The sequence below is a fragment of the Myotis nattereri genome, assembly GCF_964212035.1.
Source record: "Myotis nattereri genome assembly, chromosome: 4".
Taxonomy (NCBI): Eukaryota; Metazoa; Chordata; class Mammalia; order Chiroptera; family Vespertilionidae; genus Myotis; species Myotis nattereri.
The window spans coordinates 62,421,444-62,448,813 of NC_138079.1; the positions used below are offsets into that span (position 1 = coordinate 62,421,444).

General features: G+C 41.2%; 1 protein-coding gene across 3 annotated transcripts in view; it reads right to left on the reverse strand.

The window, feature by feature from the left end:
* Window positions 1-27,370, reverse strand: part of EFNA5 (ephrin A5) — a 285,918-nt gene that overhangs the window by 142,671 nt on the left and 115,877 nt on the right. The window lies entirely within an intron of this gene.

Genomic DNA, 27,370 nt, shown 5'->3' on the forward strand with positions numbered 1-27,370 from the left:
GCTTTTGCTCTCCTACTGTTTTGCAGCAGGCACGGTGCTTGCAAATGTGTCCGGCCCTTTGTGCAAATACCCAAAAGGCTACATCACTCACAAGCTCTGGTTCACAAGGGGGACCAGCAGGTGGAGAGCAGAAGAATCAGCAATGAGATTGTGCCTCCTGCTTGCTAAGAAGCAAAGAAGTGGCATAAAGAGAGGACCGTGGTTCCGGGCACATCAGTCCGACAAAGAGGCTCTATCATTAACAGAGACCAGAGAGATCATATTCAGTACCCCAATCCTACAAGCTTGTGGAATGCTCAGAAGGTTTAAGTGCACTTATCAGTCACCCGTCGCTTTATATTTCTTTACAGAAATAAATCCCTTTGTAATAACAAATGAGAGTCGCCTTCTTACCCAGAGGAGTGATGCATAGGTGCATTTGCATTTTGTTGGTAGGGAAGGATGACAACAGTAATCCACAGTCTCCCTTCTGCTACCTCTTGACAATTAGCAAGAGTAGATATATCTTCTTTCTTCCAATTCCTTTTACTCTCCTAACAGGAAATAATTAAATTGTGTGGTAATGTAAAGTAACAGGTTGGTTTCTGAGTAGCTTTGAGGTGATGCAAGATAGACATTTAAATGTTCTATTTCAATGCAGTGATTTGGATCTGAAAAACCATTCTGTTGGGTTCTTTCTTCTATTTTGTAATTCATGTAGTTAATCAACCAAAATAATACTGTTTAACCTCTTTCTCCCCGTGTCAATCTTGACTATAGATGGGGTCACTGAGCCATGCACACTCTAACTTAAATTACCATGGGTGACTCCTTAACTTGAAGTTACTCACCTATGTTCCTGGCAGATCAGATCTGTGAGCACCAAATTCACTGGAGGCAGCATAAAAGCCATTCTTGGCGCCAGCTGTACCAGTAGCAACAATTGCTCAATATGTGGGAAGGGATATTAATCATGGTAAACATTGTTGTTTGCCTGGTCACAGGAAAAGGCCCCCTGAGCACAGGTTGAGTGAGTCACAGCAGAGCAGAAAGTGCCTTGGTCTAAATCCAAGGGTCTAAGTCCATTAACAAGGCAGCAGCAGCTTAAGGTGGATGAAAAGCATAGGGCATTCTGTATTATTTACACATCATCTACCACTCACTTCATTAATGTAAACTTAACTAAAAGCATGTCTAATGCTATTGAATACATAGTGAGGAGAGAGAAAAACTCAAAATTACTGGTTTCACTAAGCCTGGGTTTTTATACATGAGGTACAGTCATACCTCATGATTAAATCCAAGAAGAGGTAACTTGGTATCCTCTCAGGCATATGGCGAACCAGCTGAATATTCCTAAGTGCAGAAGGGATTTCCGTGGTACCTGTGGCCACCATCTGTGCCTACAGTGATGCCACTTTACATCTTTAATAACTCTTTGAATAGTTGCTTCATACTTGTAAGAGATCCACCCTAGAAATTTCTATTATAGCAAATCAATTTATAAAAACTAATAGCATGTAAGTTCAGTTTTTAATTAAATTCATAGATATGCAGAGTAGACACAGATGTGTGTGGTATTACACAAATATGTATTATTTATTATTGTACTTATTAACACGTTAAGAGCCCAGTCAGTCACCGGTGACTGACACTATACTTTCCATACGGAAGACAAAACAGGCTGGGCGCTTAACGTGTTAATCTTAGAGTGACAGTACAGCATTAGAGAGAGGAGCAGGAGCAGTGGAGTCTCTGGCAACCTAAGGGGGTTTTCTTTCATATCCAGCATTGCCTGAGGGACTTCAGACAGAAACGTTAACCTCTCTGAGTCTCTGTTTCTTATGTAAAAATGAAGATAATTACAGTATAACTTGTGAGGGTTATGAGATTAGGAGGTTAATGAGCTACTGTTAGGATGGAAGCACAGTTCTTAGCACACAGTGGACATGTGGACAGCGGATACGTAATGTATGCGAACAGTCTGTATGGCATACTCTCAATATATGTTGCATTCTTATCTTTTTTTCTCCCCTAAGTCATACATTAATGTGCATATTTCAATGGCGTGGTGTGTTTTTTTGGTTTGTTTTAGCAACAAGCACCTCACTTAAATTTGAAACAATAGAAAATGATCTGATTTTCCTAAAATCTATTTCTAAATTTTCTTTCAGAACTTTCATTTAGTTAGCAATCAAACTTGCATTGCCCTATGGAAGATGCTTATGAGGGAAATGCTGAAGGACCAGAAACTGCTCACAAAGTTAATTAAAAGACATGATGCCATTCTTATAACCACCAATACAGGACCACAGGGGGGAAAATTGATACAGATCTTGTAGCATCTTTCTGGGATGATTCTGGAATCTAGATTCTAGAATTTAGAATATCACTGCTTTTTGCAATGATAGATTTTGCCTATAAGACTCAAGGACCCAGAAAGGAAGCCTGATCCTGGTTCTAGATTGTGGGTCTGCAGCCAGAGTTACATTTTCTCTGCATCAATTCATTCCAGCATGACATGGAAACATTCTTCCTACAGCTGAAGCTGGGCTTGACATGGGAGTTCTGCTCGCTCTGACAGGAGAAAGCAAACAGCACAGACTTGGTTGGTTCTGAATGTAGACACCTTCTGTCACGAGTCCCTGTGCTCTATTCCACACGGCAAAAGTGATACAAATGCCGCCTTTCTAGAACCATCTTTCTATGTGCTTTTATATTCAATCATGGACTGTAAGTAGAGTCTCTGATTAAATAGTTTCTCAAGTGAAAGTGTATCGAGAAGAGTAGAACAGGATTTACTTCTGAGTGTGAAAGTACATTATATTATTCTAGCATCTAAATCAGTGGAGTAGCAAGTTATCCCTAGGATATCAGGAAAGCAAATTCCTAAATAATAAGTGTCATGGTAAACGGGAGAGTCTGAGAATAAACTGCAAATACAGTGGGAAATTGTAGTTTCTTCAATTACAGTAATACAATAGCTTAGAGTGCCAGAAAAATACTGTCAAGCCATTAGAAAAGTCTGCAAGTTATGACAAGATGGTGTAAAGTGAAAAGGGACTCTACCTGTGCTATTCTTTTAATATAATGACTATAGATACCACACAGTTACATTTTTTATATAGAATAGCCAACTATATTACCCAGAAAATGCCAACTCAACTTTATTTTCTCCTGGGTAAATCAGTAGAAAATACTCTTGTGCCAGGAAGAATTATTTGTGCTTCCCTCCCGACCCCCTGTAAGTTTCTGGCCTATAAATACGACCTTACTTAGATTTTGTCTAAGAGCCAGAAAACCCAAACATCCCATATTCTTGTTTTGTTTGTAAATTTGTCATTCAGGTAAACCGTATTTGCTTTAAAAACGACGGCTTAAGATTCTTCCAGATTGGAGTGTGTGTAGAAATGGTATGAGAGAAAGTAACACTCTTAATACTATTATATTGCTAAAATTAATTTACCTTTCCAGGATATTCAGGTACATTGCTTTACTTCAAGTGCACAGCCACTATGTGCAGCAGGTAGGGACGTTTCACAATAACCTCACTGAACAGAGGTGAAAACTAAGGCGGAACAATGTGATAGGGAATGAGAACGGCCCGATAAGGACAGACTATGGCCAGGCCAGGCGGCCAGGTGTGATTCCTAGCTCTCCTCTCCACTCTGAGAACATTGGAAACAAAAAGTGCCACAACTTTCTCCCCCTAGATCAGCCCTTCAGAACATTCTCCACAGATGACGTTTCAGAAAGCGGGAAATAAAATGATGTGCAGGAAACAAAGCTTGGCCAGTGGATGGACTACAGGAAACAGTACTGTCACTGTTAACACAAAACCCTCTCTCTGAATTGGCACAGAGCTGGTGATTTACAGAGAGGGCAGAGGTCGCCACACTCTTCGCCGTGGTCATCTGTAAAACGGAAACAGTGGTCCCTGCTCTACTCACCTCACAGAGCGGCTGGGACAACTGACTGGGGGATGAAGGGAAACATCCTTCTTCATCCACAGAGCTCCTATCAAAGTTTAAGCCTGAAACAGGACATCTGGTTCTTACTTGATGGGACATTAGTTATTGCGAGAAAAATAACAGTGGCTTTTACTAAGCCACAGACACAGCTTACTCATGATGAGGAAACAGTTTTTGTTTCGTTTTATTTTTTTATTGCCATCATAATCAACATCAATTTAATTTACTCAGAGTATCTCCTACATACCTAAAACTCCATAATGCTAAAAAAAAAAAAAAAAGTAAAATTCAGAATTTAATAAACATGGAAGGATGCAACTTGCTTCATTACTCAAGCCATAGTTATGGTAATCCTATGTATGTGAATGAATCTAAAGGGATAGTCTCAAAAACAAGAAATCCTTGTTAACTTCCATATACTACTATTCTTGCTTGTATTAATAGTTCATTAATTTTCCCTGTCTTCTCACAACTGAAATGTTCTTCCGAAATACAATAAAAACCATTGGAACATTAAATGTTTAGCATTTCTTTCAGTGATATCATTATGGTAAAAAGTATTGCAAATGAAATTTAATATTTTAATTATACCATAATAGAGGCCTGGTGCACAAATTCATGCACGGTTGGGGTTTCTCGGCCTGGCCCGTGATCGAGGCAGATTGGTGATTGAGGCAGTCTCACTCAGTCCCAATTGGGGTCGTTTGGGCAGGCTGACCAGGGGGAGGGACTGAGGGAGGTTGGCCATCTGCAGGAGATTGGCTGTGGGAATGCACTGACCATCAGGGGGCAGCTCCTGCATTGAGTGCCTGCCCCCTGGTGGTCAGTGTGCATCATAGAGATCGGTCAACCAGTCATTATAGTCACTTAGGCTTTCAAATATAAATATATATATATATATATACACACACACACACACACACACACACACACGCACTTGATTTAGGTGTAAGAAGATTACATTATTTACAATAAGTTGTTATAGGTAAATAGATATGTTCTAGGCTTTTCAAACTGCGGGTTATGACCCATTAGTGGGTGGTAGCTTTTTTTTTTTTGTAGCTTATTTTTTAATAGACCATATCATATAACAAAGGAAATATTCTTTCATAAAATTCTCATTTCAACTACGTGCATATGTATTTTCCCAACTGTTATAAAACCAATTTCTTATTATAGGTCATTTAAAAGAAAAGAGAAGTATTTAAGAAACACTGTCTAGGATAAAATTTTATATATTTTTTAATTGTTCAAGGTTCAAGTTATTTTGGTTTTCTCAATAATTGAATCAGCTGACTAATGATCCCAATATTGGTAGACGAGTGGTTGGTACAATTTGAAAAACTAGTCTAAAACATCAGGTTGTTAGAAATAATGAAATTTTTAAAATTGTAATCCAATGTCCTATTTTCACAGGTGTGGAGACAGAAGTCCTGAGGGGTGAAGGCACCTCAGGTCCATTCATGTCTGTACCACACTCAATTTAAGAGCCAGGCCAGATAAACTCTGGCTGCAACCATTCACCACACTACAGCCCACGGCAACCACCGGGAAGGGGACCCCGTCACACCTGGGCACTGTCCAGGTGGTGCCCTGTGAGGCTCTAGCTTCCGAAGAAGCTGCCTGGGAAGAGGGCACAAGTGGCAAGACTGGAAAAATGTGGGGTTTTGACCAGAGAGAGACAGGAAAAGTCAGAGACCCAGCAGATATCTGCTTGCCTTTTGTCTCTCTGGTGGGTTGAACCAAGGCAGAGAGGTTTTGAAATACAGCCTCTCTGATGCCATCCACATGACCAAGTGACCACTTCTGTTTTGTGCTGAAGGTATGGCCAGCTTAGTAAACCATCACCTTGCACCGCTCCCCGACCTTTCCCGACACACGTCATTTTCCCCCTCACTCTTGCTTCCCTAGGATTATATGCTCGACTACCCCCTCTTCAAAAAGAGTTAGCACTTAAGTTGTTGATTCATGCTCTGCCTCCTACAGGCCAGGGCTAGGACGGTGCCCAATATTCTAATGCAGATTCCACTGCATTAGAGATTTTAGGTATTGCCTATACATAGGATTGCCTTATGTGTTTTCATATCAGGAAGGGTTTCAAGTAAGTGCAAATTTTCTATCTTTTAGGCTTAAACGAGTATTAGGATTCATTACAAGCATCTCATCCATGTTTGAGCAATGGTTAAGCTAGTTGCAATAATCATAGTAAGTTAGATTATGAAGGAGTAATACGCAAGTCCCAAATTTCACTGGCCTGAAACATTAAGGATTTACCCCTTGCTCGTGCTACATAGCTCACTGCAAGTCAGCAAGGGACTCTGCTCATTGTAGACAGATAGCCAATATCTTGAGAAAACAGTATGGCTAGTACAGTGAAGCATATACTGCTTCTTAGAGCTCCTGCCTAGAAGTGACACGGTCACTTCCACTCACGCTTGCTTGACCACAGCTAGTCCTGTCGTCATACCAAATTTCAAGTCGGCGGGGAAGTGTAATTCAACCATATGTCTGGAAAGTCAGAGAACCAAAAGCTTTGTAAAAGGTCCGAATGACAATCACAGATAGTGCAGGGAACAAGGACACATTTTGTTCCCGATGTCTAAGCCACTGACTTGATGTGGTTTCAAATGACCGATGCAAAATATTGGGGAATTTGAGAACTTATCTCCAAAGCCATGTTAACATACAAAATTGAACCCAGACATCACAGCAGAGTCAAAAGAGATGAGGTTTAAGATCTAGGCTCAAATCCTGGTTAGTGTCATGGACTCTACGTGACTGAACGTCTCCCAGTCCGGTTCCACATCTGTAAGGGGGAACAATATTTACTTTGTGGGTTTGTTGTCAGGCTGAGAGATAATATGTGCCAGCCTCACTGGGCTGGCGTATCCAGTCGGAGCCTCTGATAAAAGGGAGCTGGCATGGACGGTGGTTTACCAGGAGCTGGGCATTGCTTTTCCTGTACAGAAGTACCCATGTGTGTTATTATTTCCTTTTGCCAGATTGATATGCTTTACCAGTATTGAGGCACCAATTCCTGAAGAAAACTTTTTTAATTAAATTTGCCAATGAGTCAAAACTGTAAAAGATGACAGATGTAGAATTTGACAAGGTGCTGTTCAATAAAGATTTTTTTTTCAAGTCCTGCACTCAACTTCAAAAAAGTCAACACCACAAGAGCTAGAAGGGAAGTGAGTCTGTACATTCACGGAAATTGGTCTGAGGGGTTTTGATTAATGCGCATCTCACCATGCACGAGTGAGACAGGGTTGTGCCCTAAACCCTAGGCAATCTTAGCCTCTTTAATCAAAACCTAGAATCCGGAGTAAGAGACATTCTTCCACCTCATACCTTCTACCACCAGACTACATATTGAAGTGCTCTGGACAACCCCAGTGTAAACTTCTCCTGACAAATGAAGGGGCAGACAGGCTGGTCGGGCTGCAGAGAGCATGACAGATGAGGAATGGCTGAAAAAACTAGAGATGTTTAGGCTGCAAGTCTGTCTCAGGAAACATGATGCCCACCATCCAATACCTGAAGAGTTGTCATGCAGAATAGATGTTCTCTGTGCTTCTCTAGAGAACAGGAGGATGAAGCAGTAGGTATTACCCCTTGTCTGCTGGTGAGATCACGGCCAAGCAGAGCCAGCTGCTCGCCTGCTGAGGATATGGTGACGATTCCAAATGGGTGGGAGCTGGAGCGTGGGATGTCTAGTGTGCTGTATTTCCAACCCTAAGCATCTATCAGCTTCTGGACATGCTGTACTTGTTCTAAATAGGCATCCTCTCCTTTCCTTTTTAATAAAGACATTATCAAAATAATAATGTAATGTGCAGGAATTCATTTACCCTGCTTACGCTACAGAAATCTTGATTTAGTAGATATCCCTTCAGGTTACGATTTCTGCTGCTGGCTGCAATATAATAAAGATGCTGACAGTTGTGAATTACTTTTCCCCGAGTTCTACAAATTATCAACCGCAATGGTAAATAGGAGAGAAAGAAAAGGTAAAGTCGGAGGTCAACAGGGGGGATGCCTCACTTTTCTGCATAATTTAAGACCTCCTGCAAATGATGGCAAAGAGATGCCACTTCTGAGGAAGACGAGAACGTATAGAAGGCTCTACGTTTCAGGACATAGAGGTTAATGGAAAGTGGGAACGGCTTTGTTTTATGGGCCCTACTCAAGATGGATGGCCGGGGAGATGGGCAAGAGGAATTATTTCTTATCTAGAAGAAGCTGAGGTTAAAGAGATGAGGCAATGGCGTGTGAACGCCGCCTGGGACAATTATTAGGAGAGAGCTCTGACTAAAGGTGAACAGCCTGCTGGGAGATGGGAGACATCTGATGGGTAAAGTCAGTCTTGCCCTGAGGCCGTGACCTCATTAATAGTTAAACAACAGCACTGGAAATTAATGACCCGCACCTGACTGCCCAGTGAGATGGCACTCCTCTTCACAACCGTCCGGAATCTGCACATCACATTCCAGCAAGGAGGCCGCCAGGGATGCAGCAAGCCCTCCGGGAACCAGCGGGTTATAGGAGGAGTGGCCAGACAGCCGAAGAAAGAGCCGTTGCCCGGTCTCCAGGCTGCAACCTGGGCCAGAGGCAGCCTGAAGCTGTTAAGAAGTAGAGACTGACCAGACTGAAGGTATTTAGAAAGGAAAAACCATGAACGGTCCTCGGTCAGAACTGGATGCGCGGACTGAATGGCACCGATCTGGGTGAGGGAGGCTGGGCACCACGGTGACCTCCATCCCACCTGCCATATGGCTGTCTGACAAAAGCGATTCGTCAAGCTTCCTGGTTGCCAAACCCGCTGGCTTTAAATCACCAGGTGGAGGGAAGAACGTTTGAAGACAGCAATTTAAACCACCTCCAAATTTCAAACCCGAAGACTTTTCTCTTCGCCACACACAAGATCACCTAAGGTGTTCACACCACCTTTAAGGGCTGAGAAAACAAAACCCATCCCCTAGTCTGCAGGTTGCCTTTCTGCTCTGTGCACAGATTTTTGAAAATAGACTACAATAAATTCCACGCATGACAGCTCGCTGCGGCTGAAGAGTGAGCTCCTGAGGTGCACCTTTTTATTTATTGGGGTTGGGGAAGGGAGGTGGTAATGTTTCCTGTATCGGATGCCTATACTTTGCAGACCTTTGGGGACTCATCTCTGCTGAATTCTTTAACAGCTGAGATGACAGGGATGTCCATTACCCAAATGGGCAGCACTGTCTATTGATCAGGGCTCCACTTAGCCATCTCATTTGTCATCCTATTGTCTCCCATCTTCACTGCTCTCCATATGAAGGGGGAATCTTTTTTCAGGTGTTCAAGAGTTAATCTACATTCCAGGCACAACGGAGCAATTAAAACATATAATGAGCAGAACACTCCGGCGCTTCACCTACAGAGAAGCCCGAACTGGGCCTCTCCCTATCTCCCCTACACAGGCCATAGGAAGTTAAAGAGGTAATCCACTCCTGCAAAAGCCCAGAAGAATAACTATAATACTCTTCAAACCTAAGCTGTGTCAAGTGCTTGCTTTGCCGCTATTTCTGCTTTCAGAAACTCATTTTAAAAGATAAAAAGGAATATTATAGGAAGAAAGCTCAAATCCCAACAAAACAAAGGAAGGTCTACCTAATCTTGCCAGTTAATCATTTGGGGAAAGTCTTGCTCTGCATCTAATTAGATCTATGCAGTTAAACATCCATCAAGAATTCTCCCATAAAGAGGATGTTTTATGTAGTTCTCCTATGAGGGATTAAATTGGGTATGTGGAAAGCAATGTTGATCCATTTCATGGGCTCTCCCAAAATATACATCAGCATCTGTGTCAGGGAGCTGGTCAGCTTCTTTATCCTTTCACCAAAATGCAAGCACCGAAATAATTAAACATCTCTCAGACCTGAACTGCACAGTCATTAGGCAACAGTCAATGACTGGAACGGCCTGAACCGCATTCTACCCTGGCTTTGCTAGCCATTTCCATTCCGAAAGCTTTCCCCGTCCGGATTTCCCCTGAGAACCAGTTTATGATGCTATAAAGACTGGCAACCAGAGGCAGCAGCTCTCCAACACCTGAGCCACACACACAACTATCAAATAACATTTAATTGCTAGATGACACTGCGTGTCAGGGCTTGAATTCTGATCTCCAAATATTATCCATGCAACTTTCTGCAGAGATAAGGCTGTTATGATAATAGCAGACAAAACCAATTAAGCCTGGGAGCAGCAAACATTTCAAGATCTTGACTTAAACCATAAACGGAGTTTGAGGATACATAAGCTATAAGAGGTCTGATGCTCTCTCCCTTGTCTAAAGAACATTACTTGAGGCCTCTTTCTTTTTGTGTATGTGGGTACTTCCATGTAAACGCATGAGCTAAGAGAGAGCAGCGCATGCAAATTGCATGAGCTATTAATTACTTTTACATATGGTGTTCAAGGGCTAATCATGAAAACGAATATAAACCTAGTTCATTTTTAATACATCATACGAGTTGTGCTTTCATTGATAAACTCAAGCATGCTATCATAACTACGCTCAGCACAAGTTTCAGATTTCAGAAGCTTTCCTGCTTCTTAGCTGACAAGTTTCTACTAGAGAATGTCTCTACGGCTTTGTACGCATACTATATCTGCTTTGTGATATGTTTGCAATGCCAAAGCCACAACACCAGGAGGAAGTGCCAAATCTTAACCCCAAGTTACTTCTGGTAGACCACAGATAAGGAAAACAGAACTGAATTGGGGTAAAATGAACAGTATATGTGGGCTCCCCGAAAGCTTATCAATATCTGACAGCTAAACTAGGATACTAGGAAATTTATCAACCAAATGATGTTCTAAAAGAACACAAAACTGATAGAAAGGGGAATGGTATGGCTTCAAAGGGAGCCTGATTCTAAAAAGCATGAATTTCTTTCATGAAAAAAATAAATAAATAAAAGCATTATGGAAGTTTGTCACTAAGGAAAATATTGAATTTCCTATACTTTCTATACAAAATGACTTTCTATACTTTTCATGAAAAAATATGATATATCCTCCTACATGTATGCTTCATCTGAGAAAAAAATGAAAAAAATAGTAGGACCTATTTCATTTAGCTCTCCCTCATACCTGGGTATAAATAGAGGATAGTAATTGGTATTGTCCAAGACAGGAGAGGAATAATAAATGGCATTCAATAATGGTGGGTCGATAGGTAGAGAGAGGACTATAGATTTGGAAAGCAAAACTAAATGCCACATGTACCAGGCGAAGAGTGACTACTTGTAGACACAGAAGAAAAGAGATCAGAGTGCTTATGACCCCACCTAACAAACAACACAGTGTGCAGTTTAAAAAGCAAGTAATTTACAGTAGTACCAGATAATAAATAGTGCTGACAACCTTGAACGTAATCGTGTTACAGTATATGGGCCTGATTGCACCTTTATTAAAACTATGATGACCCTAAAGGAAAAAATACAAAAACAAATGGGAGTTGAGATCGAATAAAAATTTTCAAAGACTAGAACAAAAAAAGACGATAAACTTGTAAAATTACGATAAACTTTGAAAAGAAAGTTTATCTTCATTACATGAAAGAATATTTTATAGAGAGAATGTAAGCTAATAATTCTTAAATTTAGGATGGGAGATAGAGTTCTCTCATAACAGCACAAGTAATTTTTACTGGCTCTAAGAAGGAATTTCCAGATTTGGAAAAGTCATATGCAAAGAATGTAGTGTCTAGTCCATTTTATTACTCAGTGAGGTCCTTTGGGTCCTTTTGGACTAAAGAGTTAGCAATTAATTTTTGTCATAAGGATCATCACTATCATTACTCATAATTAATATTTATGAAACAGCCACTGTGTGCAAGGTCTAAAGGAAATGCTAGCATGGCTTGTTCTGCAAATAGTTAGAATTCCTCACCCACTGCCTAGTCTACACTTCTTGTCTACCTGGGAAGTTCCTATTTTATCCTCTAAAGCCTTTCCTTACTCATGCATTGTACCCTGTCTTCTCTGATTCCACAGCATCTACTCTGCCCACTAGCCAAGCACTCATCACTGGCAGAGACCACTGCTTGAACAACCTTGCACACTTAGCACAGTGTCCCTCATAATGGAGGAGGTATTCAGTGACCATTTTCCAGTGCTCCTTGTTTGAGTTCTGTGCAACATTCCTACTGCCAGCTACATTTCATAAGATATTAAATGATAGTACAGGGAAATCTTCAATAACATGCTTATTTCATACCATTTACCTGTAGCAGCAACGAGCTGACCTTCTACACAGAAAAGAAATCCAGATTTAATTGGGGCAGAGCTCAAGAATCTGAACATTTTTAGGCAACTCAGATGATTCTAATATGTAACTAGGGTAGAAAATTACTGACAAAGAATTATAACTACTTTTGAAAAAATCCTTTTCTTCATTTCCTACCACAAGCCATTCAACCGCATCTTTATATTGCTTCTGGCTATGTATATTGTTAATAAAAAATTTCAATGTTTTAATAATTTATTCTGAGCACACCATAAACACTGTTTATAATCTATTATTTCTAATGGATGGTCAACATACCAACCTTGAAAGAAGTAGACAACATGCCCAAATTCTTAAGTCAGAAAGTACTTCATACTAAGAAATTTGGAAAAATATGTAAAACAAAAGCTCATAAATCTTCCAATCAACTTACTAATATGTCAGTTAAAAAATACTTTTCGGCACTATGTGCCAGGCATGATTCTTAGCTCGGAGATACAGAGAACAGAGAGTTTCCTTAAGTAATCACGATCATTTTTGCCTGTAATATGTGGGTTTACAATTTAGGAATATCTGCTCAAACAAACCTTTTTTCATCTTCATGGCAATCCTGTGGGCGATTATAATCATTTTTCGATGATGAAACTTAGGTTCAGAGAGGTGGAGTGATTTGTTCAGCTCACACCGTTATTAGGTAAAACACACAGTTATTAGGCGAGATTCATGCAAACCAAACTTCTGAATGCTTTTCCCTAAATTCAGGGGCAAACATTACGCTAATTACTGTGCTGTATACAAAAGGATTAAACTATGGTCCTGAGACCTGGAAGGAGGCTTCAATCTAGTTATGGAAAGAAGCCAGATACACACCAATAATGAGAATATAATACACTCCAGTGTTTACAAATAATAAATGATGTAAGACAGTCAGCTGTTGTCCAGGGTTGCAAAGAAAGAGCAGATTGAGATTAGAAAGATGGAGAAGGCTTTTTTATAGAGTTGGACCCTGGGCTGAGACTTAAAAGGACTGGTAAAGCTAGAGAAGCAGGAAGATGGGAGTTAGAAGCTCTACAGATAATGTGTCTCATTATAGCCAATTTGGAAAATTTGAGCTAAAAATAGTTCTACAAAGTATGCATCAATTTTCATTTACTACATAATTTGAGGCCAAGAAAATTTCACCACTATGGACAAATTTTGTCAATATAGAGGAGGCACCTGGATTCTCTCTCAGGCTTATCCAATCAAATCCAAAAAATTAATGAATCATCGAGGTTCTAATATGTGCAAAGCGCTATTCTTGCCACTCTGAGAAGTACAAAAGGAAGCACTCTCTTTACTCTCTAAGAGTTTACAATCTCATTGAGCACAGAAACATTTAGTTGCTCAAATTAAATACTATGTGACTAACAAGAAAATAAGAATGGTCACACCTATAAGCACACTGAAGGAGTAGGGGGATTTACATGAGCTGGATGCTAAGAGCACAAGCGAAGGTAACAGGGATGGAGTGAGTAACATGTATTCAGTAAACTCATCTGATGGACTCTGTAGGATCTACTCTGCGTGGGAACTGGATAAGACACTGCAGATACACATTTCACCAGAAACCTAGAGGAGGAATAGAAGGCTCAAGAAGAGATGAAATTGATAGTCTATGCTTCATTCATAATTTCTTTTAATCCTCACCTGAGGATTATTTTGCCATGGATGTTTGAGAGAGAGAGAGAGTGGAAGGGTTGGGGAGAGACACACAGAGAGAAACATCAATGTGAGAGAGACACATCCATTGGTTGCCTCCCACACGCACCCCAACCAGGGCCAGGGATCAAGCCTGCAACCAAGGTACATACCCTTGACCAGAATCAAACCCAGGTCCCTTCAGTCTGCTCTATTCAATGAGCAAAACTGGCTAGGGCTCCATTCTTAATTTTGTATTTCATCAGTAAAATCCTGATTCAGTGACAATGACAGCATATGAGCACAGGAGTCTGGGTGTAGGGGTTGAGAGGAGAGCTTGCACCTTTCTATGCAGCTGTTCCTTTGAGGCACTCAGCATTTCTCTTTTGTTAAGGCTGCCTTCCCTTGATAAGGTGTCTGCATTTCCGGCTGATACAATTAACAACTCATACATGGGAACAAAAGCCACCGTCGTAACATTCACAGCTTTCAAAGCAGAATAGACAGAAAGTGCACTAATACACGAATGAAAAGGCAGACTGAGATCCTATTTGTGCCCAGCGAGGTCATGCCACATCATGGCCTGGAGAACTGCCTGGGAGACACTGGGTTCTTTGAATGTGGCCCCTGATCATTTTCACGGAAAGATAATCATGCCTTCCATGCCTGGACTGTTTTAAGGCCACAGGTGCTAATTTAATTTATGGTGTTAAGAAGAGCTGCACCATTTGCCAGGGGAGTGGAATGTGAAGGGCTATTCCCAGCTCTGTAGCCACAAGGGATTCCCTGCTTCTCTGAACACCAGGGAAGAGAGAGTAATGGAAAACACTAACCAGACACTAACCGCGGCCTGGTTGCCGGTAATGGACTTAATCCATGACCACCACAGGCATGGAGGCTAAGCTACGAAGGGAAGTGAGATTTAATGGAGGAGCAGGGAATCACCTGACTTTGAAAGGCCTTTAAAAACTCCTCCAGTCAACAGAGCACTGGAAGAAACCTCTGGCTAAAAGGACAAAGGGGAGGGGTCTCACTGAAAAGCACTGGTGCCGGAGCCAGAGGTCAGAAGAGGCTTCTGCGTGTGGTTTCTGAAATCACGCCGTGGCCAAGGGCTTCCTGCCTCTGACTACACCCAGGGAGTGCTAAGACAGATACGTCTGCCTTTCATGCATAAACGCTCCTCAGCTTTCCTTTAGCCAGGGATTGTTTGTTCTGGATGATTCTGAGAGGGCAAGTCCTCAGACAGATGACCTGACAGATGGGCTCAAGGGAGGCAAGGATCTCTCCTGGGTGTGAGGTGGGGGAGGAAGCAAGTCAAAAAGCAGACGAGACAAGCACCGGGAGCATGCTACTCTTGCAGCTTTATGAACGTATATAATTATGCCTATGACTAAAATACACAGTCAAGACAAAAGAAGCACAAAGTAGTTATTCTAATGTGTAATCTAAAACCAGATTGAGAACGCATGACAAAACCCCTTTATGTAAGTTTGCTACTATAAAAAGAATCCAATTTATTTTTCACAAATTTAAGAAAGGAAAAGTCTTATTGAAATGAACATGATGTCACTGGAAAAAGTTGATCATCCACAACCTAGTGCCTTAACCCTACGAAGGCATCACTGCAAATACTATGAGCAGATTGAAGAAATAATGCAGATGGATAACAGACATGAAAATGCCCCCCTTATCAGTGAGGTCAAGGATGTGAAGTTATAGTCAATTTTGCTACAAAATATTAAAGCTAATGAAAAGATCACTCAATACGTTCGGATGCCTTAAGACTATAAACCGGAAAGAGCTTTTTTAAAAGCAATTAGGCAATATGCATTTAAAATCGTCAAGTGTTCATAGGTTTTGACAAAAAAGAAAGTCTAATTCCGGGAATCTTCCTGAGGAAATCATTAAAATATGGGTAAAGATTCCTGTTTAAAATTTTTAATTAAAAAATCAACTTTATAAAGGTTTTAATGGCTGTAAAAATAATTATATTAAGTGAGAATAATTAAGTCGCAGAATATGTATCCAGAAACAAATACTGAAAGTTAATGCACCGAAACTCTAACAGCAATTATCTATGGATTCTTATTTTACTTGTAACTCGTTAGAATTTTACAAATATGTTACAAATGATAAATATTATAATCAGAAAAATGTAATCAAAATCCACAACTCCAAAAACAGCAATAAAAATTACCAAAGCTACTCCATGAATTATTTATGAAGGAATAACAAAAATATTGGATTAGGGATGATAGGGTCAATTTTCTTTCACATACCATTGAGCTGAAACTTATATTGGTGTATAGACTGTAGAGCGAGGGCCAGGTGGTTATACCTCACATTTTGTCTATACACACACAAAGAATATGGCAGGTACACCTCAACCTCAAGGCCAATAAACTGTAATAAAGAAAAAAAATTTTTTTCTAAATAGCCAGAAGCCATAGATTATAAAATTTTAAAAGATAAGAGGACAGGGAAGAAATAAGAGCTATCTTTTGAAGACCTGACTGAATTACACATGGGGAATTTTCTATAGGTCAGCCAACAATTACTTTCTCTGCTCTAGTAATATCTTCAGATACCTAATTTTTTTGTGTGTGTATTATAAATGTTCTGTAGATAGACCACAAAACATTTTTTTTTAATTTTTGTGTTGATACAGTATAGAGTTAAGATCTTTCAAAGTCACATGTTTTCAAGCAAATGATAGGAAAAATAACACTGAAAATTCTCAAGAAAATTAACTTTCCAAGAAAATGCTGACATTCTGTTAAAATCTGATCACATGCAACCCTTCTATTCCCCCTATACTCAAAGAGTTGAACACACTAAGGCACCACACTTTTTAAGGCAATAAAAATAACACACTCTCCCTGCATGTCTTCATAAACCTTGCCTAATTTAAAATGCTTTAATGTCATAAGGATGCTTAAAAAGTTAGTCATAAAGAACAAGAAATGAGAACCTTCCTGCCCCCAAAACTGTACAGAAAGGAAATTGCCAAAGGGAACATGTGAAACTCAGATAAGAGCTCCCCATCCCCTAGTGCTGCAGACACAGGGAGAATTTCCTGTGGAAAGGACAAGTACAGCTGGTGTCAAATTAGTAGAAGATGGGGATGAGAAGATGGAGTTATTTAGGGTCTGTCCTTTGAATATAAAATGACGAACTCTCAATGAGTCTGCTCATAAACCACCATCTCACTTTCCTTTCGAAATCTGTGTTGTTGTGGGATACGGGCGGGGGAGACACAGGGCCATGCCTTCTCTGTTCTGCAAAGATGACTAAAGAGTGTCCCGGAAGGAGGAAGAAAGCACTCCCCTGGTTATCGGTCAGCCTGACTCACCTCTCTTTATTGCAGAACACCAAGTATCCAGAAACTCTGGTTGGTATTTAGAGAGATTTCTATCAGCTTTCATGACATCTGAGCTATGAATATGCTTTAATCTCATTTGGATTAAATATTAGTTCACTTGCTGGAAGTGGTTTTCATCACCTGAGTAGACACCAGGCGTGCCTCGCAAGCTCAGAGGCGGCGTATTTGTGACTTCCTTCTGGCTATCCCGAATTGCCTGGCTCAGGTGCTCACAGGGCAGGTGGACTGTCTGTCGCAAGTGAAAATAAAAGTGACGGCCTAATCCCAGGCCCACTGTGTACTTCACACAATAGCTACACAGCCTGGCAGCTCCAGGAGCTGGTGCTCCGGAGACCTGAAAGAGGCCAGCAGGGAGGCACCCGCAGGCTGGCTCCCAGCCCATCGGGGCGGGGCTGCCCGGCAGAGTTGCACAATATTTGACACGTGTGATGCACATTCCCGGAGCCTCCGCTCAGAAGAGCCAAATTCACCTCTCACCTATCAGTCTGAAAGAACAAAGTACAAGGAAAAATAAGTTGAGGACGCCAGGTTAAGAAAAAGAGAGACAGATTTCAAAGTAACTTCTTCAAAGGGCCTTTTATATCTCTTTCCAGAAGACATTTGAATTTAAGTGACACTGTCAATCATTTCCTTTTTCAAATATGACAAACCTATTCTACCCCCAACTCGTTCGCATGGCTTGATGGGAATGAGGGGGGAAGTTATTTTCCATACCCAGAAATTCACACAAAGAATATCTTGGCAGGGGCAAGTCATTCCAATGTTTTACTTTCAGTGTTCTTTTTAACGTAGTTCTTTCCCATTTACTTAGGATTAAACCACTTTTATAGAGAGAATGTACAAAGTTTTCTGAGGATATCACTTGGGAATACAACCGACTAAAAGAAACGAAGAACAGGATTGAAGAAAAGTAACAAAGTGGTAAATATTCCAAAGTACAACTCACATTTCTTTCTTAGGACTTCCACTTTGCAGAAGCCACTGAGCCAAACAGAAAACTACAACTTTCGTATCCAAAACATTACCATTTGTGAGACTATCACTTACATATATTCCATACTTAACAGGTTTTTCAAATGGGGCGAAAAATGCCTAACACATAAGTTCTGTTCATTCTACGGATTCGGGAAATTTAAACAAAAATCAAAAGGTACAGGGAAGTGGCTATGGCTCCTTAACCTCAGAAGGGGACAGGAAACTGGGGTCTGTCCCGGAGGCTGTGGGTTCTGGACAGTGCAGGTATCTGAGAGAGAAGGCGCTTGTCAGGTGGGTCCCGGCGGGGAGCCCATTGTCTCTGTGGGGGTCCTGACATTTGGGGAAATCTAAACCTTGTTACTGTGCAGATCACCCCTGGTGGGACGGAGATTTAGAATGGATGCCTCTTTACCAAAGCAATTAAGATCATTTAGGAAACCGGGGAAACGGGCTATAAGGACCTCCCGCCTAGAGAGCACTTGCTGGTGGTTCAATCAGACAGTTCCAATGACAGCTCGGTGGTGGAGACGCAGCACTTGCCGAGTGAAACACCCTTGTAAATGCTGGGGCTCAGCCCCACAGAGGGATTTGAAAATCTCTTAAAGGGCCCTGCACAGAGCATCAGAGAGCTATCTCCTCACATCCATGGTGTCCCCGAGCACCTGAGAATGAGGCAGAGCAAGGATGCTTCTTCTGTGTGTCCAACACAGGGCCTCCTCGCAGGTGAGGGGCAGTTGCGTCTTGGAGAGAGGTTGTGTTCTGTGAATGACTATACAACTCTGAACTCCAAATTACACAAAAGCAGCCCTTGGACAAAGCAAGTAACGAATCTTTGTAAGCTCTAAAGGTTACCTTCGAGTCTACTTAAACTCTTTGCGCGGCTCCAGGGCTGGTCCCACAGACGGAACCACACCCTCCTCAGTACTCAGCATTCTCAGTTCAGGCCTCACGGGCAAGGACTGCAATCAGTCATTTACTTGCCCCCGCTCTGAGGGCCTAGAGAGCAGGGAATGTCTTATTCCCATCTTCACTTTAATGTTTAGCACTATGCCTGGCCCACTTTAATTACTAAATAAATATATGGCGAAAAAAAATCTGAAGAACAGTTCTGAGGAACTTTCTCAGAGATGTGGTAAAACACACACACACACACACACACCATTATTCTACCATCATATATGATAGTTTTTTCATTTCATAACATGTCTACGCATCATTTTAGTTATTACTGCCCACCTCTCCATCCTTGACGCTGTCTTTGAAACCATGTGACTCGTAAAAAATCATCAATGATAAGCCTAACTGACAACTTTGAAAAGGTGGATGACAGGGGAAAACACATGTCTTTCTCTACCTCCTGAAGCCCTGCCCAGGTAGCTAACTGAGGCAACAAAAGTCACACATCAAACCTTTCCCTTTCCTTAATTCACCAAAGCCACATCTTTCACAAGCATCACCGGCCTGTCATGGTGTCAGGGCTTGGCTGAAGGCCTTCCTGTTGGTGCAGTAAGATCGGCTGTAAGCCAGATGTGTCCAAGACTATGGGCCACATCTCAAAAACACATGCAACATGTCTAATGTTTTGATATGTTAGGTATAGTGCGTATGAAATTCTTTTATACCAATGTGATTAAAAAGAAATCACAGACGCCCTAGCTGATTTGGCTAAGTGTACAGACTGTCGGCCTGTGGACTGAAGGGTCCTGGGTTCAATTCTGATCCAAGGCACATGCCTGGGTTGCAGGCTCGATCCCCAGTAGGGGGCATGCAGGAGACAGCCAGTCGATGATTCTCTCTCATCATTGATGTTTCCATCTCTCCCTCTCCCTTCCTATCTAAAATCAATAAAAACTATATTTTTTTAAAAAGAAATCACAGGAGCCCTGGTCGGTGTTCTCAGTGGTTAGAGCCTCGGCCTGCGTGCCAAAGGATTGTGGGTTTGATTCCTGGTCAAGGGCACATACCTGGGTTGTAGGTTCATTCCCCAGCCTGGTCAGGGAGTGTGAGGGAGGCAACCAATCAATGTGTCTCTCTCACATTGATGTTTCTCTCTCCCTCTCCTTCTCCTTCCCTCCTTCCCTCACCCTTATCCTCATTCTCTTCCTCTCCATCTCCTTCTCCCTCTCTCCCTTCCTCCCTCCCTTACACTGTCTCTAAAAATCAATGGGGAAAAAAAATCCTCTATTGAGGATTAACAAAAAAAATCAGGGAAAGAAAGGAGAATGTTCACTGAGGGGTTACAGATGCAAAACAGAGGCCACAGGAGCACAATGAAACTACTTCAGCTCCCTCTGGACGTTAGCATGTCAGGTGGACCCTGTCTCAGAAGCTAGCTCAGCTTCTACACTTGCATCCACTCCCTAAGAATGAGGATGCATTTTCTTCCCAGATGCCCTGAGGACCATGTGGCTGCTAGGCGGTTAATGACTTCAGGCCAGGGTCAAAACCCTGTGGTCGGAAAGCCACGCGGAGCGCCTCGGCAGCATGTGTTCAGCTCTTCAGTCCACTGGCATCAGACGGTAATTTCAACAGTACACAGCGCACAGGAGTTCTGTTGGCCAGAAGGGCCTTTGATGGCTCTGTAATCAACTTGGCTTCAATAGGCCTTCTGCACAGACTGAAAGCAGGTCAAACGTTTGGAAAGCCATTCGTTTTCTCCACATAACACACTGTCTCTGGCCTCCTAATGTTGTCCTTATGGAAACCACTTCCATGAACTTAGGGAAAATTTTGTTCACAGCAGTTTGAAAACAGAGCAGAAGACCCTTCTGCAATCCTGACATTAGTGTTTCATTTTACATTGAAATTCAACATCAAGTAACATATTTGTGTTCAGGAGAGGAGAGCAAACCTTCGGAAAAACGAACGTTCGGTCGATTTTGCGAGGCAGAGAGATTGAGGTTCTTTTCCATTTCCATTAAGCTATCCCAAAGTGGCTATATTTTCAAATGCAGGAATGAAAAGTGGAAAAAGACAGCCTTCCTTATTGTCCCACAGTACAGAACTGAGCTAGTAGACAAGAGTCTCAGAAGATAATACAATTTGCAGGGCCGCCCCCAGCACTGGAGCTGCTCTGCTCATCTTCACGGATCAATCTGGCTGTCTCCAGCACATCTGCTCGTGCGCTGACAAATGATGAATTCCATCTCCGCATCCATAAGCAGAAAGAGCCGCTGATAAACAGCTATGAGCGGAAATGTATGCACCTTTCATAAGCAAGACAAATCACTCATTCTCACCAAACGCTTCTAACAGGAACACTAATTTTGTATTTATTTGCACGGCATATGTACTGCGTCCGAAGCAGTGCATTAAAAAAGATCTCAGGCAGTCAACTGCTCTGATTACATTTATCCATCGCGGTATTACAAGGGCTCAATGGCACAGCAATGAAATAGGAAGCTCGTTGAAGATTGAAAACACCTCATCAATGGCTTGTCAGGGCCAGGGATTTTCTGGTGCATTAACACACACACACACACTCAGCTCTGACATAGGAATGATTTTTTTTTTTCTTGAACAAAATACTGTGGCCATGCATCTTAAATCTGCCATATGCCTTTCCTGTCAACCAGCAGTTATTTTTATTAATAACTCCAAGAACATATTGTGGGATGCTTTTTGTTTTCAGATCCGGTCATGTGACTCCTTTGGCACCAGGGAACACTGGGTAAATTGTAATGTTCTAACATGCCAATGAATGGGCCTTTTTAAAGTCCCGTTGGTGATGAATTGGTATTTGCTAAGGCCTAAGCAAGCACAGGACACTATATCTCCTCCTCCTTCTGTGCTCTCTGCAATGATGGATGGAAGTGAGAGGCAGAGAAGAAGTCACAGGGATGAGCTCAAGCTGACAACCAAGTGACTACAAGTGGATTGTTTTAATCAAGCCGCAAAAGAAGTGGCTTTTTGTATTCCTTACTGTGGCTTCATTCTCTTACTGTACACATAGATCAGAGCTAAACTGTACTGCGCTGGCCTGGCTGAAAATTGGAATGCAGCAGAAAAAACCGAGACGATACAGCTTCCTTCAGGTCCCCAGAGGAAGGTAACTGAAGCAAGAAATGTTTCCAGAGATGCCAGACTGGAGATTCATGTTCCAACTTCCTGAGATCCGGCTTTTCGGAGGAGGATCAAGGTGGGTTTGCTGTTTTCCTTTAATAGCACTGGTTCCTCCCTGCAACAGAAATCTCTGGGACAACAATACAGGTGTGACAGTGCTATGCAGCGTCCTCCAAGCCACCTACCAACAAAGCTCCCTTGGTCAGGGCTTTTCGATTTACAGTTGAAAATCGAATAAGTTGGGGCAAAATACTGATGCTGTTCAAAGAAATAGACGTCTACCTCCCAGAACCAACGCATGCTATGCAAATAAATACAGAATTAGTGTTCACCCTTCACAGGATAATTTTTGGTAGAGCTGGTGGCAGAGCATTTAAAAAGACATTAAGTAGATTATCTAGTCATATAAAGTCCCCTGTGATTTTTCACCATTAAACAAAAAACACCAAACAACATTTTTTTGAGGATGTACGCTAATTGTGAGTGTTACAAGAGGTGATTGTGTAATTGTGCATACCCCCCTGCCCCACCCCTAGAAATTTTTGTGTAAATATAACTTTTGCAAAATTGTTTAAAAGGATCTGTTATTAAAATAAGTGCTTTGGCTCAGATGGAATCACTATTTCTTGAATAAACGAACAAAAATCATACCCTAAAACAGGATTCAATTTCAAATAGGTGGTTAGTTCTTTATGTAGTAGGCTCCAAGTTCCTACGAAAGTTTCTATAAAATTCTGTGGTGGTAGTTTTGCTGAAGAGCCACACACACCAAAAAAAATAAAATCAGTGGTCTGAACTTTAATTTTCCAATGAGGAAAATGAAAAATAGCGAGGCAAACTAACCTACCCAAGGAAACAAAGCTAGCATAGCTGAAATTAGATTCAAAGTTAAACCTCATAATCCAATTCATTATTTAAGTTGGGGCAGAGTTGGGTAAAGCTGGCCATGTTTTCTTTCCTTTTAAATTTTTTGAAGCTTATAACCAACATAAACCTTACAAAACAATGAATTTATAATTTATTATTTTCCCACACTTGGACTGTATGGGAAAAACTGGGTATTGCATACCCACATGCTAATATTTATGATCAAAATATTTTTTCCTAGAATTTAGCCTCACACATTTAACATAAGATGATTACTTTTCTAAGGGCAGCAACAAAAAAATGGTGCAAATATACCTTTAGACCATTTTTTTTTTTTTGTAGGGAGAGTAAGTTTCTGAAAAAATCAACAGGTAAAGCTTTAAATGTGGGAAACATCTGCTTTGAGTCCTGTTAGACACTGGGCAACAAGACACTGTCACATATATAACCCCGATTCTGCTAGAGGCAAAGAGACTGATGCTGAGTAGCTGTGAATCAGTCCTTTGTTTTAGAACCAGATGTGCAAAATGTGAGACCACCTGTCAGTTCCCTCGTCTGTAGGAAGCAGTCTCAACAAAACATATTGGCATTAGTGGATTATGGTGGTAGGACTAACACTTCAAGTTCAACAGTGCAGAACGGAATCTGGTCAAGACCCACCCAACTAAAGTCTTTGAGAGCATTTAGTAGAATAACATAGTTCAACCCTTAGCAGGAAGACAACACAAAACATACACACTTGTCCATATACGTTTTTTGCATGCTGGATATTTTTTCATCCAATCAAACTCAAGGAGAGGAAAAAATTCATTTAAAGTCTGTTTCCTAAAATAGTGATTCTGATCAATTTTAGAATAACAAAATATAAGCCCATATTATACTTGGTTTACATGATAGTTTCAAGAATGCTTATTTTCTTATTGATTAACAATTAACACTGATCAGCAGTATTCAGGCTTTCAAATATACAGGCACCTAACCAATCTCAATCTTCCTGGTAATTTACCAAGAAATAACTATATGCCATAATCCTTCTACTTTGATAGAGCTGACATTATTTCATTTGATCCTTCAAAATCTTCAAGATAGGCAAGGCAAGAGCGATCCTCATTTTACAGGTAAGGAAATGGATAGTCATAGTTTGCCAAACTCAAAGAGCTAATAACTGGGAGCTTTTCAGTCTCCTCAAGGAGATGGCAAGTATCTAGTTCCTACGAGTAAACTGAAGTTTTTGTGAACAGGTGGGCCTGAACTATCATATTCCATGTTCCCCCAAATTAGGCACCTCTATCTTTTAGAATCTCGCCAAATTTAATCTTTTGGTGGATCCCAGGTTTCCCACAGTGACAAGAAGAAAGAGGTGTCCCTGTGAGTCCTTGCAGAGGCCCTGGGCAAAGGTGTGGCCACCCTGAGCCCTGTTCTCCCCAGTCATGAGAAAGGAGCAGCCACATCTGTAGGCTTCCGAAACTGTCAAGATTCTCACCGCCCACAGGGCTGTCTGACCCAGGCAGAAACAGTGCCCGTCTCACCCGAACATAGGGCGTGGTTCATACCTGCAGCTCTCTGGATATGAAGTCAACTCCTTATAAGGGACATGTCTGCCTTTCAGCTTTTAGACTGCTTCTCAGACAAATTCTTAGGATGGCAAGCTGTACTCAAGTAGGGGAGCGCTTGCTAGAGGGCCTTCTTACAACAGAAAAGATATTAGCAAAGAATACTGTAAATAGCTCTCCTCCTGGGTCAAGGGCTCTCACATGTTTCTACTGAAAGCGGAGATGCTTTTAGATGCACTCCGGTTTCTGATGGGTACACAAAGCTGCTGGTCCTTACCCACAAGCAATTTGACTCTGCCAGCAATATTCCCAGGGATGCCAAATATCAGTTTCACAGAGAATTATGATCAGAACCTAGGCATTTAGAATGTTTACTTTAACATGTAGATTAAACAATACTAATAGCGCACTACCATTTCTATCAGTGTTTCCTCGTGTGTATAGGTATGAGAGGCAGTGTTGGAACCTGTGCACAGGGGATTGGAGTTTTTTCCTCTCTGACGGTGCTATAGAGAACAATGGCTATATGTGCTCACCATCTGCATTTACGTGAACTGACTAATCTTTCTGAACTTCGATCCCCACCCCCTGCCCCCCACCCCCGCAATTTCTCAAATGGGAAGAAAAACACAGACCTTGTAGTACTGACATGAGGGCTAAATGATAAAATATATCTGACATACCTTCATTATAAAACACAATTTTTGTTCCTACTTTCTATCTTGAAACAAAATGTATGCACTTTTTTAGACATTTCGACTCCCACCAAACGTTTCAGTTTTACACAATTTGTTCATCATCACAAGGGAACCTAGTGTCAGGGAAGCCGCCTCAAACGTCATTACTTGGTCATCTGCAGTGCGACTTCCAGTTCCTAGAATACGTCTAGGCCAGACCAGTACATCGGTATTCTAGGGAGACTACTGTAGCATTTTAGTAGTAGTCCTGCTAGGTACACTGGAAAGTATAGAGTCAGCTTCCATAACTGTCAATATGGCAAGTTTAGAAAGCTTTAGTGTGTAAACATCAAATGTTACAGAATCAGAGTCCTACAAAAATGTCATTTAATCCAATGGCACCCTACATTTACAAATGTACTTTAATAAATACCATGTAAGCTTTATAGAGAGTGCCCTAGGAGCTCTTTACATGTGTAATTATGTGTATTAAGTCATGTGGACACCCTATTGGTACTCTCCTCATCTTCATTACACAGATAAAGAGACTGAGCTATAGAGGTTAATTCACCAGCCAAGTGCTCCTAGAGGGCAGAGCTAGGATTCACACTCAGGCTCTAAGCCAGGGGTCTGCCAGCTTTCTCCGAAAGGCCAAAGAGTAAGTATCCCAGGCGCTGTGGGCCATTTATTGTTATAGACTATCCATAATGTATAGTTTGCCCACTCCTGCTCAAAGCCATTCCACTCTCATGCCTGTCAGATGCTTTATTATTTTCTAAGTAGCTTTACATGTCACCCATTTGATTCTCACTAAAATCTTCTGTAGTAATGACAGGTTCTATTGTTTCCGTTGGGTCGGCAAAAAAAATCCTGACCACAGTTTATATCTCCCTGAAAGCAGCAGCAGAGACTAGATGAGCCCCACGTGCCTGGACTCTGGATTTAGGAATTCACCTAAGGACTCTTTCTGGTCTATTCTACCTGCCTACAAATCTCCATGTTCTTCTCCACCAAGCGGTACACTTACAAAACAAGGCTGCCAAGTGAAAGCGATGACGCCTACTTTCCTCCTCCCTGCAGTTCTGATCCATTCCATCTCTCTCCTATCCCATCAGAACTGATGCCTCTGAACATTTATTTTTTTAAGTTTCCTTACCTAACTTTAATACAAAACATGTACTGATAACTCTCCTAAGAAATGATAATGCCTTTAACTCTGAATGGGAACTATGAGCAAAATATGTAAGCTTAAATTTTAAAAAAATTAATAAAAGCCTGCTAGATTTTACAAAGATAAAAGAGCCCAGTGTGGCTCAGTTGGTTGGGCATCGTCCCTTACACCAAAAGGTGGCAGATTTGATTCCTGGTCAAGGCACAAACTCAGATTACAGGTTTGCGCTCCAGTTGGGGAGGTGGGGAACATATGGGAAGAAACTGATAGATCAGTTTCTTTAACAGCTCTCTTTAACATCTCCCTCCCTCTCCCTCTATCCCTTCCTCTCTAAAAAATTATCAATAATTTTTTTTAAAAAAGGTAAAAGAATCCCCACTACTCTCTCCCTGACCAATACATGCAGCTAAAAGTGTACTTTTATGATAAACTTTGTCTTTCCTTTCTTCTTTTTAATTGCAATCTAATTTTTCTCAAATATTGCCAAATACAAATATATATATATATATATATATATATATATATATATATAATTTTTATTTATTTATTTTTTTACTCTGGCTTTGGTAGACTGATACAGTCCTAGCCAGTGACTGTGGCACAAACACAACATGACCAGTTACACGGTCTCGGGTAACTTATGCAGGGAAAAGTGGGAAAAGGCCTAGGAGTCTTACCATAGCTTCATGGCAAATCAAAGTACCCAAAGTGAGGGAAAAGAATTACAATCACATTAATACTATGAAAGACAATAACAATAGCTACCAATATTAACTGAGGGC